Source organism: Triticum dicoccoides, chromosome 3B (assembly GCF_002162155.2).
Source record: "Triticum dicoccoides isolate Atlit2015 ecotype Zavitan chromosome 3B, WEW_v2.0, whole genome shotgun sequence".
NCBI classification, from domain to species: domain Eukaryota; kingdom Viridiplantae; phylum Streptophyta; class Magnoliopsida; order Poales; family Poaceae; genus Triticum; species Triticum dicoccoides.
Window position 1 is genome coordinate 854,437,087 of NC_041385.1, and position 12,394 is coordinate 854,449,480.

A 12,394-nucleotide genomic window follows, 5' to 3' on the forward strand; every position below is an offset into this window, starting at 1 on the left:
CACGGTGCACGCACAACAGTGATGGCGAACGGCGGCGAGAGGCTATGGCGCATGTGGAGGAGAGCAAAGAAGGAGTGAGGAAGCTTGGGGGCACGGTGGTTCACCCGCAGTCTGCCGGTGGCCGCGATGACGAGGAACAGCGGCGGCGCTGACATTTCTTCCTCGGTCCTCACGGTCGGACCGGTTAAAGACGGGACCGGACCAACAATTTTTCGGGCCGTGTTTGGCAGACCGGACCGGCCAGTTTCTCTAGCGGGCCAGGACCGAACAGGCCAAGACCGAGCGAGCCACGAGCGGGCCGAAAAGCCCGCTCAGTACGTCCAGCCCTAACGGACACAATGCACCGCCATATCCGAGCCGAGAAAGCACGGATATGTGGTTTCCCCCGGAGTAAGGGACAGTAAGGAAGGGAAGCACCTCGCCACATCACCTCCTTCAAGAAGGTAGTGACGCCCTCAGATGCCGCTGCTGCTGGCTCCGACCATAGACGGAGACAGACTGGCGCCTAGCATTGTCTTCCACAACACATACCAAACTAGCCGGCCCACCACCTCCGCCATCCAGCACCGACCACCATCCAACGCCCCGCCATACGTCCACACGACCAGAGCACCACACACCATCCACCACTGCCCGGAGCCGCCGCACTGGCAACCACAGACACCAAGATTCAGGCCCAGACCGATCTTTTTTTTGAACCGGGCTAACCCCTTTCCATTACTTAGAACGGAAATACAACAGTGTGAAACAAAGATGAGTCTAAGAACAGGGAGAAGGGGAGAGCGAGTTCAACGCACTACTAGGAAACCCACGACACCCGCCCGCCGTCGAAACGAGCGCTATGTGGCGAAAACCTAGTAGCACCATTGAGCTAAACCTATTACAAAAGATAGCCAAAAGCCACAGGTTTGTAAGACAGCAGAACATCAGGAATCGTAGCTCGAAAACGCAGACATCTATCCACTTGAGCAGGCCAAAGAGAACAGCAAAAGCATGTGGCGCTGGGAGGGATCTGTTTTTGAGCTGCTTCAGTCTCCAATCTTGATAGTCGCATCACAGGCTCGCATTAGAATCATCGTCCCGTCGCGAATCATCTCCGCCCCTGCTCGAAGCTGCTTGACGTCGTCTCCCACTTGAAGCCCTGCAGATCAAAGCAGCAGGACCCCCGCCACTTGTCAACACAGCACTAGCAGGGCCGATGCAGACCTTCGCCACCAGCTTACATGGGCAACGCGTGGACGCCTGGAGGTACAGGAACACGCAGCCCATGCACAACCCGGCTCGAGGAATGGAGGCCAGATCCGCCGCCTAAGGGAGACACCCACGCGCGGGAGCAGCCATGGTGAAATAGGGCAGGTGACGGCCGCGAGCTAGCCCAGCAGCCGGAGCTGAAGTAGAACAGCACCGAGTGAGATGGCCGTCCAACGGACTACCGCCGCCCGTCCAGTACACGCGTCCACCGCGAGCTCTCCCCGAGCCTCCTTTGGAAGCAGGGGTTCGCTGCCACCGCGGCTAGGCCGACAGCAGCGGCGGAGTAGAGGGGGCGATGGAGGGGAGACCTGCTGGCGGCGGCTAGGGTTAAAGGGTTGTCTATTAATTAACTTCTACCAAGTGTCCAGTTCACATTCTCTCTTTCGACTATGTCTCGTGCATACCTCAATTTTAAGAATGGTCATAACTTTGACGCGCATTTTATTTTTTATTTATTTTACAGGGGTAAAGGGTTGTCTATTAATTAAGGACGCGGATAATGGCTGAACGTTCGGTCTGTGGCCACCCCAGATCGAACGATCGAACGATTCGTTCGGGAGGAATCTGGGCATCGATCGAACAAAGTAGTTCGGGACCAGAGGAGCCCCAGCCCGAACACCCGTACAGCCTTCTGTTGTGACTAATAAAAAAAGAAAAAGGAAAGCCCAGTGGCCCAGTTTGTACTGTGACTAAAAGACATTTTTTAAGCTTGTGAAATAAAGACTAGACTTTGCTATGCTATGAAAAAAATTGCCATTAAAAAGGGGGAAATTGAGAACTAAAAAATCCCATTGATGCAAACCAGAAAATGACATTCGTCTTCCACAAAAAAGATTTTGCCATGGACAAAAAGATGCAATGGCACGGAAAAAATGTCATGGCAAGTTGCTTTGTACGTAAAAATCCTTTGAAAAAAGATGAAAGTGAAAATTTCCATGTTGCCAAGTTGATATAGACAATATAGCCATGGAAAATTAATGTAAATTGCCATGGGAAAAATAAAGAGCAAAAAATGCCATGGCAATAAAAAACTAAAATTACCAAGGCAGTTTGAGTAAATTTTCCATGGCAGTATTGGTAATTTTGCCATAGCAAATAAATGTGAAAGTTCAAGAAAAAAAAGAGTAAACATTGCCATGGCAGAGAATAAAGTGTGGACTTTGGTGGACTTGCCCGATGATCGGCAAGCCATAAAAAATAAATGGATCTTCAAGAGGAAGACGGACGTTGATAGTAGTGTTGCTATCTACAAAGCTCGACTTGTCGCAGAAAGGTTTTCGACAAGTTCAAGGTGTTGACTACAATGAGATTTTCTCAACTGTAGCGATGCTTAAGTCTGTCCGAATCATGTTAGCAATTGCCACATTTTATGAAATCTGGCAAATCGATGTCAAAACGGCATTCCTTAACGGTTATCTTAAGGAAGAGTTGTATATGATGCAACCAGAAGGTTTTTTCAATCCTAAAGGTGCTAGCAGAATGTGCAAGCTCCAACGATCCATCTATGGACTGGTGCAAGCATCTCGGAGTTGGAATATACGCTTTGATAAGTTGATCAAAGCATATAGTTTTATACGGACTTGCAGTGAAGCCTGTATTTACAATAAAGTGATTGGGAGCACTACAGCATTTCTGATAAGTATATGTGAGTGACATATTGTTGATTAGAAATGATGTAGGATTTTTCTGGAAAGCATAAAGAAGTGTTTGAAAGGAGTTCTTTAAAAGAAAGATCTCAGTAAAGCTACTTACATATTAAGTATCAAGATCTATTGTGATAGATCAAGACGCTTGATAAGATTTTCAATTAGTACATACCTTGACAAGATTTTGAAGTAGTTCAAAATGGAACAGTCAAAGAAAGAGTTCTTGCCTGAGTTGCAAAGGTGTGAAATTGAGTAAGACTCAAATCCCGACCACAGCAGAAAATAGAAAAAGAATGAAAGTCATTCCCTATGCCTCAGTCATAGGTTCTATAAAAGTATGCCATGCTATGGACCAGACCTATTGTATACTCTGCCCTGGTTTGGCAAGGGAGTACAATAGTGATCTAGGAGTAGATCACTGGACATTGGTCAAAATTATCCTTAGTGGAATAAGGATATGTTTCTCGATTATGGAGGTGACAAGAGGTTCGTCGTAAAGGGTTACGTTGATGCAAGTTTTGACACTAATCCAGATGACTCTAAGACTCAATCTGGATACATATTGAAAGTGGGAGCAATTAGCTAGAGTAGCTCCGTACAGAGCATTGTAGACATAGAATATTTTGCAAAATACATACGGCTCTGAATGTGACAGACCCGTTGACTAAACTTCTCACGAGCAAAACATGATCACACCTTAGTACTCTTTGGGTGTTAATCACATAGCGATGTGAACCATATTATTGACTCTAGTAAACTCTTTGGGTGTTGGTCACATGACGATGTGAATTATGGGTGTTAAATCATATACAGATATGAATATTGGTGTTAAATCACATGGCGATGTGAACTAGCTTATGGACTCTAGTGCAAGTGGGAGACTGAAGGAAATATGCCCTAGAGGCAATAATAAAGTTATTATTTATTTCCTTATTTCATGATAAATGTTTATTATTCATGCTAGAATTGTATTAACCGGAAACATAATACATGTGTGAATACATAGACAAACATAGTGTCACTAGTATGCCTCTACTTGACTAGCTCATTAATCAAAGATGGTTAAGTTTCCTAACCATAGACATGAGTTGTCATTTGATTAACGGGATCACACCATTAGGAGAATGATGTGATTGACTTGACCCATTCCGTTACCTTAGCACTTGATTGTTTGGTATGTTGCTATTGCTTTCTTCATGACTTATACATGTTCCTATAACTATGAGATTATGCAACTCTCGTTTACCGGAGGAACACTTTGTGTGCTACCAAATGTCACAACGTAACTGGGTGATTATAAAGGAGCTCTACAGGTGTCTCCGAAGGTACTTGTTGAGTTGACGTATTTCGAGATTAGGATTTGTCACTCCGATTGTCGGAGAGGTATCTCTGGGCCCTCTCGGTAATGCACATCACTATAAGCCTTGCAAGCAATGTAGCTAATGAGTTAGTTACGGGATGATGCATTATGTAACGAGTAAAGAGACATGCTGGTAACGAGATTGAACTAGGTATTGAGATACCGACGATCGAATCTCGGGCAAGTAACATACCGATGACAAAAGGGAACAACGTATGTTGTTATGCGGTTTGACCGATAAAGATCTTCGCAGAATGTGTGGGAGCCAATATGAGCATCCAGGTTCCGCTATTGGTTATTGACCGGAGACGTGTCTCGGTCATGTCTACATAGTTCTCGAACTCGTAGGGTCCACACGCTTAAAGTTTGATGACGGTTATATTATGAGTTTATGTGTTTTGATGTACCAAAGGTAGTTCGGAGTCCCGGATGAGATCGGGGACATGATGAGGAGTCTCGAAATGGTCGAGACATAAAGATCGATATATTGGACGACTATATTCGGACTTCGGAAAGGTCCGAGTGATTCGGGTATTTTTCGGAGTACCGGAGAGTTACGGGAATTCGCCGGGGAGTATATGGGCCTTATTGGGCCATACGGGAATAGAGGAGAGAGGCCAAAAGGATGGAGGCCTGTGCCCCCCCTTTGGCCCAAATTGGACAAGGGGTGCAGCCCCCTTTTCCTTCTCCCTCTCCTCATCTTTCCTTCTCTCCTACTCCAACAAGGAGGAGTCCTACTCCCGGTGGGAGTGGGATTCCCCCCTTGGCGCGCCCTCCTCCTTGGTCGGCCGCCTCCCCCCTTGCTCCTTTATCTACGGAGGCAGGAGGCACCCCATAGACACAACAATTGATCATTGATCTCTTAGCCGTGTGCGGTGCCCCCCTCCACCATAATCCACCTCGATAATATCGTAGCGGTGCTTAGGCGAAGCCCTGCGTCGGTAGAACATCATCATCGTCACCACGCCGTCGTGCTGATAGAACTCTCCCTCGACACTCGGCTGGATGAGAGTTTGAGGGACGTCATCGAGCTGAACGTGTGCAAGAACTTGGAGGTGCCGTGTGTTCGGTGCTTGATCGGTCGGGCCGTGAAGACGTACGACTACATTAACCACGTTGTGCTAACGCTTCCCTTTTGGTCTACGAGGGTACGTGGACAACACTCTCCCCTCTCGTTGCTATGCATCACCATGATTTTGCGTGTGCGTAGGAATTTTTTTGAAATTACTACATTCCCCAACACTACAACCATTGAGGAACCCTTCTTTGCATCCATTTAGGCAAATGAACAATCCATGAAACCTAGGGTTCTTGCTAGGATACCCCCTAATATATTTTGTTGTCAGAATACATCTAGAACCTGGATTAGTGTCTAGGACAGCCTGTAAATAATCCCTAATCCTGGTGTATTGGGCCTTCTGATCTCCTAACACAACACTCTTTGCTGCCTTCCTAGCCTTGTAGGCCATGTGGGTTGATATATCCACTGCATACTTGCTCTTTGCAGTGTTAATAATTGTAGTTATTGTTGTGTTAGGGTCATTCCTCACTGCCTCATCACAATGTTTTGCAACCCACTTGGCAGTGACTTTGGTGCTCTCTGACACAGAAGGGCATGTATGCACCAAATACAACTTCCTAATGGTAAATGTCTTCTCATTTGCAATCTGAGAAGCTGCCATATAGAAAGGGTATTGCTGATCTATGCACTGTGCTATAATCATGTCACTGTAGTTTCTATGGTACTCAAAGTGTTGGGGAAAGTTGCAGAAAATAAAAAATTTCTACGCTTCACCAAGATCAATCTATGGAGTTCATCTAGCAATGAGAGAAAGGAGTGCATCTACATACCCTTGTAGATCGCGAGCGGAAGCGTTCAAGAGAACGGGGTTGAGGGAGTCGTACTCGCAGCAGCGATCCAGCAGCGATCTCGGCAGGGCTTCACCAAGCTCTACGAGAGGGAGAGGTGTAGAAGAGGGAGAGGGAGGCTCCAAGAGCATGGGTGCGGCTGCCCTCCCTCCCCCCCTCTTTATATAGGGCCCCTAGGGGGGCGCCGGCCCTAGGAGATGCAATCTCCAAGGGGGGCGACGGCCAAGGAGGGTGGCTTGCCCCCCAAGCCAGGTGGAGGCGCCCCCACCCCTAGGGTTTCCAACCCTAGGCGCAGGGGGGCCAAGGGGGGGCGCACCAGCCCACCAGGGGCTGGTTCCCCTCCCACTTCAGCCCATGGGGCCCTCCGGAATAGGTGGCCCCACCCGGTGGACCCCCGAGACCCTTCCGGTGGTCCCGGTACAATACCGGTGACCCCCGAAACTTTCCCGATGGCCGAAACCTGACTTCCTATATATAATTATTTACCTCCGGACCATTCCGGAACTCCTCGTGACCTCCGGGATCTCATCCCGGACTCCGAACAACTTTCGGGTTACTGCATACTCATATCTCTACAACCCTAGCGTTACCGAACCTTAAGTGTGTAGACCCTACGGGTTCGGGAGACACGCAGACATGACCGAGACAACTCTCCGGTCAATAACCAACAGCGGGATCTGGATACCCATCTTGGCTCCCACATGCTCCTCGATGATCTCATCGGATAAACCACTATGTCGAGGATTCAAATAACCCCGTATACAATTCCCTTTGTCAATTGGCACGTTACTTGCCCGAGATTCGATCGTCGGTATCCCAATACCTCGTTCAATCTCGTTACCGGCAAGTCACTTTACTCGTACCGTAATGCATGATCCCGTTACTAACTACTTAGTCACTTTGAGCTCATTATGATGATGCATTACCGAGTGGGCCCAGAGATACCTCTCCGTCATACGGAGTGACAAATCCCAGTCTCGATCCGTGTCAACCCAACAAATACTTTCAGGGATACCCGTAGCATACCTTTATAGTCACCCAGTTACGTTGTGACATTTGGTACACCCAAAGCACTCCTATGGTATCCGGGAGTTACACGATCTCATGGTCTAAGGAAAAGATACTTGACATTGGAAAAGCTCTAGCAAACGAACTACACGATCTTGTGCTATGCTTAGGATTGGGTCTTGTCCATCACATCATTCTCCTAATGATGTGATCCCGTTATCAACGACATCCAATGTCCATAGTCAGCAAACCATGACTATCTGTTGATCAATGAGCTAGTCAACTAGAGGCTTACTAGGGACATGTTGTGGTCTGTGTATTCACACATGTATTACGATTTCCGGATAACACAATTATAGCATGAATAAAAGACAATATCATGAACAAGGAAATATAATAATAATCATTTTATTATTGCCTCTAGGGCATATTTCCAACAGTCTCCCACTTGCACTAGAGTCAATAATCTAGTTACATTGTGATGAGTCGAACACCCATAGAGTTCTGGTGTTGATCATGTTTTGCTTGCGGAAGAGGTTTAGTCAACGGGTCTGCGACATTCAGATCCGTATGCACTTTGCAAATATCTATGTCTCCATCTTGAACATTTTCATGAATGGAGTTGAAGCTACGCTTGATGTGCCTGGTCTTCTTGTGAAACCTGGGCTCCTTGGCAAGGGCAATAGCTCTAGTGTTGTCACAGAAGAGGGTGATCGGCCCCGACGCATTGGGTATGACTCCTAGGTCGGTGATGAACTCCTTCATCCAGATTGCTTCATGCACTGCCTCCGAGGCTGCCATGTACTCCGCTTCACATGTAGGTCCCGCCACGACGCTCTGCTTGCAACTGCACCAGCTTACTGCCCCACCATTCAAAATATACACGTATCCGGTTTGTGACTTAGAGTCATCCAGATCTGTGCCGAAGCTAGCATCGTCACCTCCATAAACGAGAAACATATCCTTAGTCCTCTTCAAGTACCTCAGGATATTCTTGACCGCTGTCCAGTGTTCCTTGCCGGGATTACTTTGGTACCTTCCTACCAAACTTACGGCAAGGTTTACATCAGGTCTGGTACAGATCATGGCATACATAATAGACCCTATGGCTGAGGCATAGGGGATGACACTCATCTCTTCTATATCTTCTGTCGTGGTTGGGCATTGAGCCGAGATCAATCTCACACCTTGCAATACAGGCAAGAACCCTTTCCTGGACTGATCCATATTGAACTTCTTCAATATCTTATCAAGGTCTGTGCTTTGTGAAACACCTATGAGGCGTCTCGATCTATCCCTGTAGATCTTGATGCCTAATATGTAAGCAGCTTCTCTAAGGTCCTTCATTGAAAAACACTTATTAAAATAGGCCTTAATGCTATCCAAAAGTTCTATATCATTTCCCATCAAAAGTATGTCATCCACATATAATATGAGAAATGCTACAGAGCTCCCACTCACTTTCTTGTAAACGCAGGCTTCTCCATAAGTCTGCATAAACCTAAACGCTTTGATCATCTCATCAAAGTGAATGTTCCAACTCCGAGATGCTTGCACCAGCCCATAAATGGATCGCTGGAGCTTGCATACCTTGTTAGCATTCTCGGGATCGACAAAACCTTCCGGATGCATCATATACAGTTCTTCCTTAATATAGCCGTTAAGGAATGCTGTTTTGACGTCCATTTGCCATATCTCATAATCATAGTATGCGGCAATTGCTAACATGATTCGGACGGACTTCAGCTTCGCTACGGGAGAGAAAGTCTCATCGTAGTCAACCCTTGAACTTGTCGATAACCCTTAGCGACAAGTCGAGCTTTATAGATGGTAACATTACCATCCGCGTCCGTCTTCTTCTTAAAGATCCATTGGTTTTCTTTCGCTCGCCGATCATCGGGCAAGTCTGTCAAAGTCCATACTTTGTTTTCATACATGGATCCTATCTCGGATTGCATGGCTTCAAGCCATTTGTTGGAATCTGGGCCCCCCATCGCTTCTTCATAGTTTGAAGGTTCACCGTTGTCTAACAACATGATTTCCAGGACAGGGTTGCCATACCACTCTGGTGTGGAACGTGTCCTTGTGGACCTACGAAGTTCAGTAGCAACTTGATCCGAAGTACCTTGACCATCATCACTAATTTCCTCTCCAATCGGTGTAGGCACCACAGGAACATTTTCCTGAGCTGTACTACTTTCCGGTTCAAGAGGTAGTACTTCATCGAGTTCTACTTTCCTCCCACTTACTTCTTTCGAGAGAAACTCTTTCTCCAGAAAGGACCCGTTCTTGGCAAAAAAGATCTTGCCATCGGATCTAAGGTAGAAGGTATACCCAATGGTTTCCTTGGAGTATCCTATGAAGACACATTTTTCCGACTTGGGTTTGAGCTTTTCAGGTTGATGTTTCTTGACATAAGCATCGCATCCCCAAACTTTTAGAAATGACAGCTTAGGTTTCTTCCCAAACCATAATTCATACGGTGTCGTCTCAACAGATTTAGACGGTGCCCTATTTAAAGTGAATGTAGCTGTCTCTAGAGCGTATCCCCAAAATGATAGCGGTAAATCGGTAAGAGACATCATAGACCGCACCATATCCAATAAAGTGCGATTACGACGTTCGGACACACCGTTATGCTGAGGTGTTCCAGGCGGCATGAGTTGTGAAAGAATTCCACATTTCCTTAAGTGCGTACCAAATTTGTGACTTAAATATTCTCCTCCACGATCCGATCGTAAAAACTTTATTTTTCGGTCACGTTGATTCTCTAGCTCATTCTGAAATTCTTTGAACTTTTCAAAGGTCTCAGACTTGTGTTTCATCAAGTAAACATACCCATATCTACTTAAGTCATCAGTGAGGGTGAGAACATAACGATAGCCACCGCGAGCCTCAACGCTCATTGGACCGCACACATCAGTATGTATAATTTCCAATAAGTTGGTTGCTCGCTCCATTGTTCCGGAGAACGGAGTCTTGGTCATTTTTCTCATGAGGCATGGTTCGCACGTGTCAAATGATTCGAAATCAAGGGACTCCAAGAGTCCATCTGTATGGAGCTTCTTCATGCGTTTGACACCAATGTGACCAAGGCGGCAGTGCCACAGATATGTGGGACTATCGTTATCAATCTTACATCTTTTGGTATTCACACTATGAATATGTGTAACATTACGTTCGAGATTCATTAAGAATAAACCATTGACCAGCGGGGCATGACCATAAAACATATCTCTCATATAAATAGAACAACCATTATTCTCGGATTTAAATGAGTAGCCATCTCGTATTAAACGAGATCCAGATACAATGTTCATGCTCAAAGTTGGCACTAAATAACAATTATTGAGGTTTAAAACTAATCCCGTAGGTAAATGTAGAGGTAGCGTGCCGACGGCGATCACATCGACCTTGGAACCATTCCCGACGCACATCGTCACCTCGTCCTTCAGCAGTCTCTGCTTATTCCGCAGCTCCTGCTTTGAGTTACAAATATGAGCAACCGCACTGGTATCAAATACCCAGGAGCTACTACGAGTATTGGTAAGGTACACATCAATTACATGTATATCACATATACCTTTAGTGTTGCCGGCCTTCTTGTCCGCTAAGTATTTGGGGCAGTTCCACTTCCAGTGACCCTTCCTTTTGCAATAAAAGCACTTGGTCTCCGGCTTGGGTCCAATCATTGACTTCTTCCCGGCAACTGGCTTACTGTGCGCGGCAACTTCCTTGCCGTCCTTCTTGAAGTTCTTCTTACCCTTGCCCTTCTTGAACTTAGTGGTTTTATTGCCCATCAACACTTGATGTTCCGTTTTGATTTCCACCTCCGCTGACTTCAGCATTGAAAATACTTCAGGAATAGTTTTCACCATCCCCTGCATATTGTAGTTCATCACAAAGCTCTTGTAGCTAGGTGGGAGCGACTGAAGGATTCTGTCAATGACCGCCTCGTCCGGGAGGTTAATGTCCAGCTGGGACAAGCGCTTGTGCAACCCAGACATTTTGAGTATGTACTCACTGACAGAACTATTTTCCTCCATCTTACAACTATAGAACTTGTCGGAGACTTCATATCTCTCGACCCGGGCATGAGCTTGGAAAACCATTTTCAGCTCCTCGAACATCTCATATGCTCCATGTTGCTCAAAACGCTTTTGGAGCCCCGGTTCTAAGCTGTAAAGCATGCCGGACTGAACGAGGGAGTAATCATCAGCACGTGACTGCCAAGCGTTCATAACGTCTTGGTTCTCTGGGATGGGTGCTTCACCTAGCGGTCCTTCTAGGACATATGCTTTCTTGGCAGCTATGAGGATGATCCTCAGGTTCCGGACCCAGTCCATATAGTTGCTGCCATCATCTTTCAGCTTGGTTTTCTCTAGGAACGCGTTGAAGTTGAGGTTGACATGAGCGTTGACCATTTGATCTACAAGACATTTTTGCAAATGTTTTTAGACTAAGTTCATGATAATTAAGTTCATCTAATCAAATTATTTAATGAACTCCCACTCAGATTTGACATCCCTCTAGTCATCTAAGTGTTACATGATCTGAGTCGACTAGGCCGTGTCCGATCATCACGTGAGACGGACTAGTCATCATGGGTGAACATCTCCATGTTGATCGTATCTTCCATACGACTCATGTTCGACCTTTCGGTCTCTTGTGTTCCGAGGCCATGTCTGTACATGATAGGCTCGTCAAGTCAACCTAAGTGTTTTGCATGTGTAAATCTGTCTTACACCTGTTGTAGGTGGACGTTGGAATCTATCACACCCGATCATCACGTGGTGCTTCGAAACAACGAACTTTCGCAACGGCGCACAGTTAGGGGGAACACTTTCTTGAAATTATTATGAGGGATCATCTTATTTACTACCGTCGTTCTAAGTAAACAAGATGCATAAACATGATAAACATCACATGCAATCAAATAGTGACATGATATGGCCAATATCATATAGCTCCTTTGATCTCCATCTTCGGGACGCCATGATCATCTTCGTCACCGGCATGACACCATGATCTCCATCATCGTGTCTCCATGAAGTTGCTCGCCAACTTTTACTTCTACTACTATGGCTAATGGTTTAGCAATAAAGTAAAGTAATTACATGGCGTTTAATCATTGACACGCAGGTCATACAATAACTAAGACAACTCCTATGGATCCTGCCGGTTGTCATACTCATCGGCATGCAAGTCGTGATTCCTATTACAAGAACATGATCTCATACATCACATATATATCATTCAT